The following is a 9,810-nucleotide window of genomic DNA, read 5'->3' on the forward strand; positions in this document are numbered from 1 at the left end:
TCAGGCAATCCACTCACCTCAGCCTCCCAAAGGTGCGGGATTACAGGCTGAGCCACCGAGCCCGGCTGAAAACTCCAATTTTGATTGACTTGAGACTGTCTTTAAAACGTCCAGTGAGCTAGCAAAAATAATTCTTCCTGGGCTTGGGCTCGGTGGCTCAGCCTGTAATCTCAGCACTTTGGTCGGCTGAAGCGAGTGGACTGCCTGAGTCCGTGGGCTCAAGACCAGCCCGTGCAACTTAGCAAGATCTTGTCTCTACAATAAAAATAAATAAATAAATAAATAAGGCTGAGGCAGAAGGATCGCCTGAGCCCAGTAGGTTGATACTGAGGTGGCCATGAGTGTGCCACTGCACTCCAATCTGAGTGACAGAGTGAGACTCCGACCCAAATAATAATATTAATTCTTTTTTATCATCATTATAACCATCACTAACATTATTTCAGAGCCTACTATGTGCCCACCCTAGAGAGGCACTTCACATTCAATTGCACAATAATCTTATAGGTAGCATTACTTCCAATTTAAAGATGCTGAAGCCGGGCTCGGTGGCTCAGCCTGTAACCCCTCACCTTTGGGAGGCTGAGGTGAGTGAATTGCCTGAGCCCACGGGTTCGAGACCTGCACTGGGCAATTTGGCGAGACCTCATCTCTACAATAAATCAAAACTTAGCCGGGTGTGGTAGTGCGCGCCTGTAGTTCCAGCTACTCGGAAGGCTGAGGTGGAAGGATGGCCAGAGCCCAGCAGGTCAAGGCTGCGGTGGCCGGGAGCGGCCACTACACTCCAGTCTGGGCGACAGAGTGAGACTCCAACTCAAAAAAAAATAAAAAATAAAGATGCTGAGATGAGGATGACTATGAAATGAGTATGACTATGAAGATTAAGCAGCACCCAAACTATAAGCATTAGAAGCCAAACTCAAACTTGAGACTCACACACACAATCCTGGGATTAGAGAACAACATCAGGTCATACAGGTGTACTTTCTGAGCTTGAAATGATTACAACTGGAAAACCTATGAGCTTTAATCCAGTTGAAATCTGATTACTATCATGAGTCTAAGAGCACCTAATTAAAAGCTTATTTTTCATCTCATGGGTTTCCAAAACAACTGATTTTATTCATTCACTCACTGAGGAAAAAGTCTCGGTAACACCCCAGCCTTTAGGATGGAAGCTAAGGGGCTACACCTTACATGTACTAGAAATAGACCAATCCTCAAAAGGACTGAAGGTCAGCTTCAAATCAGGTCAATCCTGTATTATTTAAAGGTAATCTTTGTCCCTTTCTTTAGTTTCTCCAGAAGAATAAGTAATACTCTAAAAAATATAAAATTCTAAAAAACCTGAATCTATTTCCTCAATTTCTCATACTCTAATGTCTACTAGTCAACCAAAATTAATCAGGCATGAAAAGACAAAAAGTAAAACTCACGGGGGCTTTAAGACACCTGACTAGAGCACTTCATGTCCTCTTCCTCCACTTAAAAGAAACAAAATAATGTACAGACCGTTACTCTGGATAGTCACCCAAGAGAGAACACTAGAGTTCAACAGAGAAGTGGTAGGAAACACCAGAAGCAGGAAGAAGAGAAAGGCAGTCTGCCTGGCCAGGATGGGCTGGGAGTCGGAAGTCATTTCCTAACAAGGAAAGGAAGTGTACAAGACTCCCAGTGGCCCCTTCCCCACTGTGGAAATCAATCAATCCTGGTCACGGAGAACCTCTCACCCTCTGAACACCTGAAACTAACAGAGAACTGCTGGGAGACCACAGGACAGCGCTGCTCCAGGGAGGGAGGCTGTGCAGGGTCCCCATACACTTCCTGAGACCTCAGCAGCTTCAGCAAGGGCCAGTTCCAATCTTTGCCTCCAGCAGTCTGCAGCGGTCCTGGGGAGCAGACTGGGAGCACTTTTGTAGAGTGACACATTCCCTACTCTGCAGCCCAGGCTGTGGCAACCAAGGTCAGGTCCACCCTCTCTCATGGCAGGGCCTCAGCACAGCTGCCACCATCATCACTCCTCACCCACTATGACTGGTACCTGCTCTCACTATTGGGGGCCTGAGCACAAGCCCACCAGCTGGCTTCAATACCCTCTCTACCCTCAAGACAGCACACAGTCGGGGTCCTGGGAATTGCCCAACCGAATCTACCACCTCGGATGCCTAAACACTCCTGCCAGAGACCTGAGATTGATCTTAAACTCCCAACAGCAATCACCTCAACTGGCACCTACCTGTAAGTGCCACCTGCAGGTCTGGCGACTGGCCCACCCAGCCCACTACCAACATCAATACATACTACTTGGGACCTGCAAAATCATCCTTTCACTGTAACTGCCATTGGCCATGCCACAAAGACTGCCTAGGAACCTGAGGACCTTCCCCCCGACCCCCCAGTCCACCACTGTCACTACTGGCACCCAAGAAAGCCACCTGGAAGCCCAAGAATTGGCCTGCCAGTAGCTGACAGCACAAGAGCCAGCACACACCCACCTGGGGTACAAAAACAGGCAGGCTCAGCCCACTGCTATACCACTGGGGACTGAAGACTGGCCCGCATGGCATCCCAATCTCTAGCACAACTTCACCACAGCTTTCACTAATAACTGCACCTTAACCCATCAGAGAAACCACAGGGAGCATTAACGTTGTTTATAGCAAACGAAATCATAGAGACTATACTACTACATGCATCTACAATCAAAGCAAGAGTACCCTCCCCATCCAATACCACAAATACATCTTCAGGAAAAAGTCCTTCCCTACAAAAGTAAATTCAAAATCAGGAAGAAGCAGCTGTTACGCCAGATGAGATATCAATATAAGGACACAGGAAATATGGAGAGAAAAAAAAAAAACAAGGAAATATGTCATCTACAAAGGAACCAAACAATTCTCCAGCAATAGATTTTTCTTTTTTTTGAGCTCCCGGCCATTGCAGCCTTGACCTGCTGGGCTCTGGCGACCCTCCCGCCTCAGCCTTCCAAGTAGCCGGAATTATAGGCATGCGCTACCACACCCGGCTGATTTTTTGATTTATTGTAGAGATGAGGTCTCGTCAAGTTGCCCAGGTGGGTCTCGAACCCATGGGCTCAGGCAATCCACTCACCTCAGCCTCCCAAAGCGCGGGATTACAGGCTGAGCCACCGAGCCCGGCTAATAGATTTCAATCAAAAAGAAATTTTCAAAATCTCAGATAAACAATTTAAAATGTTGATTTTTAAAGAACCTTAGTTAGATAAAAAGGAATTAAATATACATTTAATATATTATGATATAATATATCATATACAGTGCGTATAATATATAAGGTATATTTAATATGTATATTTTATATATATATGTGTAGGCACGCACACACACACACCAGTTTAGGCACTACAGCAAGACCTCGTCTCCAAAAAAATAAAAAAAATTAGCAGGGCATGATGGCACATGCCTGCACTCCTGACTACTGAGGAGAAAGAGGCAGAAAGACTGCCTGAGCACAGAGGGTAGAGGCTGCGGTGAGCTGTGAGCATGCCACTGCCCTCTAGTCTGGGATAGAGACTCAGAGACGATTTTTTTTTTAAAGAATCAAATAGAAATTCTGGAACCGAAGAATTCATTGAAGGAAATATAAAATACATTTGAAAGCTTCAACAACAGATTAATCAGGCAGAAGAAAGTATCTGAGCCAGGTGTGATAGCTTACACCTGTAATCCTAGCACTTTGGGAGATCGAGGTAGGAGATCACTTGAGGCTAGGAGTTCGAGACCAGCCTGAGCAGCAAAACAAGACCCCTATTCTCTACAAAAGAAAAGAAAAGTAAAAAGAAAAATTAGCTACCCATAGTTGTATATGCCTGTAGTCCCTCCTAGCTGCTTGGAAGGCAGAGGCAGGTGAATCACTTGAGGCTTCTGTGAGCTGTGTTAAAGCCACTGCACTTTAGCTGAGTGACAGAATAAAACCCTGTCATTAAAAAAAAAAAAAAAAAAAAAAAAAAATTCTGAGAACTTGAAGACAGGTCTCTTGAAATAATCCAGCCAAATTTTTTTTTTTTGAGTCGAAATCTAACTCTGTCGCCCAGGCTGGAGTGTGTTAGCACATTCACGGCCACTGCAGCCTCGACCTGCTGGGCTTAGGCGATCCTTCTGCCTTAGCCTTCCAAGTAGCTGGGACTACATGGCCACACTACCACGCCCAGCTTATTTTTCAACTTATTGTAGAGACGAGGTCTCACCAAATTGCCCAGGCTGGTCTTGAACCCCCGAGCTCAGGCAATCCTCTCGCCTTGGCCTCCCAAAGCGCTGAGATTACAGGCTTGAGCCACCAGGTTTGGTCAAAAAAATTTCTTATGACATTTGAGACAACATAAAATGACAGAATATTTGAACTTTTTTTTTTTTTTTTTTTAGTTGGAATCTCACTCTGTCGTCCAGACTGGAGTGCAGTGGCCGCTCCCAGCCACTGCAGCCTCGACCTGCTGGGTTCTGGTGATCCTTCCGCCTCAGCCTTCCAAGTAGCTGGAACTACAGGCATGCGCTACCACGCCCGGCTGATTTTTGATTTATTGTAGAGATGACGTCTTGCCAAGTTGCCCAGGTGGGTCTCGAACCCGTGGGCTCAAGCAATCCACTCACCTCAGCCTCCCAAAGCGTGAGATTACAGGCTGAGCCACCGAGCCTGGCGAATATTTGAACTTTTTAAATGATATTTGAGAAAACATAAAGTGACAGAATATTTGAATTATCAGTATCACTAAGGGCATACAGACAGAAAGGATTAGAAAACCTATTTAATGAAGTAACAGATGAAAACTTCTCAAGTCTGGTAAGAGATTTAGACATTCAGATACAGAAAGCTCAACAATCTCCAATACAATGCAAAAATATCTTCTATGTTTCATATTATATTCAGACTGTCTAAAGTCAAAGATAAAAACAGCAAGAGAAAACCTTCTAGTTACCTATAAAGAAAACCCCATCGGACTAAAAGTCAAGAGGACAAACAGAAACAAGCCCAAAGAAGATCCAATTACTGGAGTTTAAACACTGTCTTTAAAAATCTATAAGTGAGGCCGGGCAAAGTGGCTCACATCTGTAATCCCAGCACTTTGGGCAGAGGCAAGAGGATTGTCTGATCTTAGGGGTTCAAGACCAGCCTGGGCAACATGGTGAGACCTCGTCTCTACAATAAATCACAAAATCAGCTGGGCATGGTGGCATGCACCTGTGGTTCCAGCTACTTGGACAGCTGACGCAAGATTGCCTGAGGGCAGCGTAGCCATAAACGTGCCACTGTACTCCAGCCTGGATGACAGAGTGAGATTCTGATTTAAAAAAAAAAACAAGTCTACAATTGCTGGGCAGGGTGAATGGCTCACACCTTTAATCTCAGCACTTTGTTGCTGTATCTTTTTTGAGTCAGGCATGAGCCACCACGCCCAGTGGCCAATCCCAGGACTTTGAGAGGCAGAGGAAAGAGGACTGCCTGAGTTCAGGGGTTGGAGATTAGCCTGGGCAACTTGGCGAGACCTCATCTCTACAATAAATCAAAAAATTATACGGGCTTGGTGGTGTGCACCTGTGGTTCCAGCTACTTGGAAGGCTGAGGCGGAAGGATTGCCTGAGCCCAGCAGGTTGATGCTGGGGTGGCTGTGAGTGTGCCATTGCACTCCAGCCCAGGCAACAGAGTGATTCCAACTCAAACAAACAAAAAGAATTCCATGGATGTTTTTAACAATTAGACAATGCTAAAGAGATAATTAGAATTAGAATTTAGGTCAGATGAAAATATCTAAACTGAAGCACAAAACATTTCAAAGAATAAACATACAGAAAAGCACATGGGAAACATATGAGATACAATGCAAAGGTCAAATAAATTTGCTATTTGAGCCCAAGGTGGAGAGAATAGGGAGAATGAAGGAAAAGCACTACTGGAAGAGATAATGGTCAAGGATTATCCCTAAGAAGAGATAAAAAACACAAACCAACATATATCTTTCTTGGTTGAGCAGTATTCTCGCCTGAGGGAAACTTTACCATCAAGGGTACATTTGGTAATTTCTGGAGACATTTTTGGTTGTCACAAATAGGGAAAGGGAGTGCATCTAGCAGGTAGAGGCTATTAATTTTGCCAACCACCCTCCAGTGTACACAACAGTCCTCACAAAAAGAAATTTATGTGGTCAAAAATGTCAACAGTGTCAAGTTTAGAAAATCCTGCCTAAAAGTCTTTTCATTTGCTGTTCCTTTAACCACAAATTGCTTTTCCTCTAGTTTTTTCAAAAAGCAGCTTCTTTTTTCACCCTTCAGGAATTAGTTCAACTCTAACCTTTTTAGAGAGCCCTTCCTCCGAACACCCTATCTAATGTAGCCCACCCCCCCAGTTACCATCATACTACTGTTGCCTTTATAGCTCTTGTCACCATCTCAGTATCTTGGTAAATGTCTCTGTTCTACCACTGAAAAGGAACCTTGTCTGTCTTCTTCATCTGTATATTAAGCAAGCAGAACAGAACCTGGTACATAATAAGCTATCAATAAATATTGTTAAAGGCATAAGTCAATTATAAAATAACAAAACAAAAACCTCTCCCAAGAACAGTAGACTATAAAATACTACAATTACTGATTAATCAAAACAGTAAAGCTATTTTAAGAAATTATTACTAAGGCCGCACATGGTGGCTCACGCTTGTAATCCCAGCACTTTGCGAGGCAGAGACGAGAGGACTACCTGAGCACAGGGGTTCAAAACCAGCCCAGGCAACTTGGCGAGACTCCACCTCTACAATAAATAAAAAAATTAGTAGTTCAAGCTACTTGGAAGGCTGAGGATCGCCTAGGTCAGCAGGTAAAGGCTGCAGTGGCCATGAGTGTGTGTCACTGCACTCCAGCCTGGGCAAGAGTGAGACTCCAACTGGAAAAAGGGAAAAAAAAAAAAAAAGGCTGAGCGCAGTGGCACACGCCTATAATCCCAGCACTTTGGGAGGCCGAGGTGAGAGGATTGCCAGAAACCACAGGTTGGAGACCAGCCTGGGCAATACAATTAAAAAAAAAAATTAGCCACGTATGGTGGCACGCACCTGTAGTTCCAGCTACTTGGAAGGCTGAGGTGGAAGGATCGCCTGAGCACAGCACATCAAGACTGCGGTAGCCATGAGCATGCCACTGCACTCCAGCCTGGGCAACAGAGTGAAACTCTGACCCAAAAAAAAAAAAAAAAAGAAATTATTACCAGAAAGATGAAATGTAAAATAAAGAATAGAACAAAGAGGCCAAGTGTGGTGGCTCATATCTATGATTCCAGCACCTTTGGAAGTGGAGGTGAGAGGATTGCCTGAGCTCAGGAGTTCAGGACCAGCCCGGGCAACATGGCGAGACTGCATCTCTACAATAAATAAAAAAATTAGCCGGGTGTGGTAGCGTGTGCCTGTAGTTCTAGCTACTTGGAAGGTTGAGGCGGAAGGATCACCTGAGAGCCCAACAGGTCGAGGCTGAGGTGGCCATGAGCATGCCACTGCACTTCAGCCTGGGAGACAGAATGAGACTGACTCAAAAAATAAAAATAAAATAAATAAATAAACCAGGAATTTCATTGGCTCCTTTCTTTTACTTTCTTCATGAAGAGTTGAGACACAAGTCTTAACAATGGGTTTGCTCCTTCTTCTTGATGAAATATGAATAATATATATTAAGGCTCTCTACATCTTCCGGAAACCATATCATACATAAGCAAGCACCTAAAGCCCATATTCCCTCTTCAGTCTGGAAACTGCCTCTTTAGTCCATCTTTTTCTTTTTCTTTTTTTTTGAGTTGGAGTCTCACTCTGTCGCCCAGACTGGAGTGCAGTGGCCGCTCCCGGCCACCACAGCCTCGACCTGCTGGGCTCCGGCGATCCTTCTACCTCAGCCTTCCAAGTAGCCGGAATTACAGGCATGAGCTACCACACCCGGCTGATTTTTTGATTTACTGTAGAGATGAGGTCTCGCCTGCTCAGGCGGGTCTTGAACCCATGGGCTCAGGCAATCCACTCACCTCAGCCTCCCAAAGGCGCGGGATTACAGGCTGAGCCACCGAGCCCGGCTAGTCCATCTTTTTCTACACTTGTTCCAGAATTACTGTAAAAGCCAAAAAGTTTAAGTTTCTAAGCCTAAATACACACACACATTATATCACACATAACAAATAAATATACACATACACACACACAGACACACACGAGGGGGAACAAAAAAACACAGAATTATCTTTTTGAGAGTGGATCCCTTGTAGTACAGGCTTCCCTGAAAGTTACATAAGCATTCTAATAATCCATTGACATCAGTGTACCAGCTAGTGTTGTGGTGAAAGATTGTGTTCAGCTTCAGTGCATTTATTTTGGAGATGATTTCAAGGAACAATGGGTGATATATAAGTGTCCCTGTTCACACTACACTGAGTATTCAGCAGTTTTTGACCAAAAATGGAGCCGGGCACTGTGGCTCACACCTGTAATCCCAGCACTTTGGGAGGTGGAGGCGAGAGGGCTGCCTAAGTCCAGGGGTTCAAAATACTCCTCTGGGCACTTTGGTGAGACTGCATCTCTACAATAAATCAAAAAATTAGCCAGGTGTGGTGGCACAAACCTGTAGTTCCAGCACTTGGAAGACTAAAGTGGAAGAATTGCCCAAGCCTAGTAGGTTGAGGCTGCAATGGCCGTGAGTGTGCCACTGCCTTCCAGCCTGAGCCACAGAGTGGGATTCCGACTCAAAAACAAAAAAAGAAAAAAGTGAGCATGAAACCCCCATCCCCTTCCCTCCCTATCACTAGATCTCACCCAGAATGACTTTTGTTTTATTCCCTGATGAAAAAAATCCTCAAAGGAAAATGTTTTGCTGACGTGCTAGAGTTGAAACCAAACAATGGCAGATGCACTAAAAGGTATCAAAATCAATGAGTTCAAAAACTGTTTTGAGCATGGACAAAGTGTCTTGATAAGTGTACTTCATCAAATGGAGAATACTTTGAAGGTGACTGAAGTTTAAACATGAAAGAATAAATACACAATTTTTAGTACATAAATTCCATTTTGGGGGGAGTCCCCCTGGTACACATACACATATATAGACAGTAAAACTAAGTTTGTTTAAATGCTATGAAAAAATCTTATTTCTAGAGAGTATTACGAAACTGTTCTTACCTCTCTCTTTCTTCTTTCTTCCTGAGTACGATGTAAAAGAGAAGCCTTTTCTTCCTAAATCCAAACAGAGAAAAAAAGTAAAGAAGGCTGTAATTTCAATTTTAAAATTCTCACACAAAAATCATAAACATTGCTGGGCACAGTGGCTCACGCCTGTAATCCCAGCACTTTGGGAGACTGAGGCGAGAGGGATTACCTGAGCCCACAAGGCAACATGGCAAGACCTCGTTTCTACAATAAATTAAAAAAAATTAGGCCAGGCTCCGTGGCTCAGCCTGTAATCCCGCACTTTGGGAAGCTGAGGTGAGTGAACTGCCTGAGCCCACGGGTTCAAGACCCACCTGGGCAACTTGGCGAGACCTCATCTCTACAATAAATAAAAAAAAATTAGCCGGGTGTGGTAGAGTGAGCCTACTGTAGTTCCGGCTACTTGGAAGGCTGAGGCAGAAGGATCGCTGCAGCCCAGCAGGTCGAGGTTGGGGTGGCCGGGAGCATGCCACTGTACTCCTCCAGTCTGGGCAACAGAGTGAGACTCCAACTCAAAAAAAAAAAATTAACTGGGCTTAGTGATGCACTCCTGTAGTTCCAGCAACTTGGAAGGCTGAGGCGGAAGGATCACCTGAGACCAGCAGGTCAAG

The 9,810-nt window shown here is 44.5% G+C and overlaps 1 protein-coding gene across 1 annotated transcript in view; it reads right to left on the reverse strand.

Annotated features, from left to right (window-relative positions):
• The window catches only part of UBE3C (ubiquitin protein ligase E3C), a 122,652-nt gene extending 113,431 nt beyond the window's left edge, over positions 1-9,221 (reverse strand). The window contains exon 1 of the mRNA XM_008067279.1: positions 9,173-9,221. The gene's annotated coding sequence lies outside the window, so the exon portion shown is untranslated. The remainder of the gene's footprint in view (positions 1-9,172) is intronic.
• Positions 9,222-9,810: the final 589 nt, after the last annotated feature.

Source organism: Carlito syrichta, unplaced genomic scaffold (genome assembly GCF_000164805.1).
Source record: "Carlito syrichta isolate Samal-C Ts95f unplaced genomic scaffold, Tarsius_syrichta-2.0.1 Scaffold309467, whole genome shotgun sequence".
NCBI classification, from domain to species: domain Eukaryota; kingdom Metazoa; phylum Chordata; class Mammalia; order Primates; family Tarsiidae; genus Carlito; species Carlito syrichta.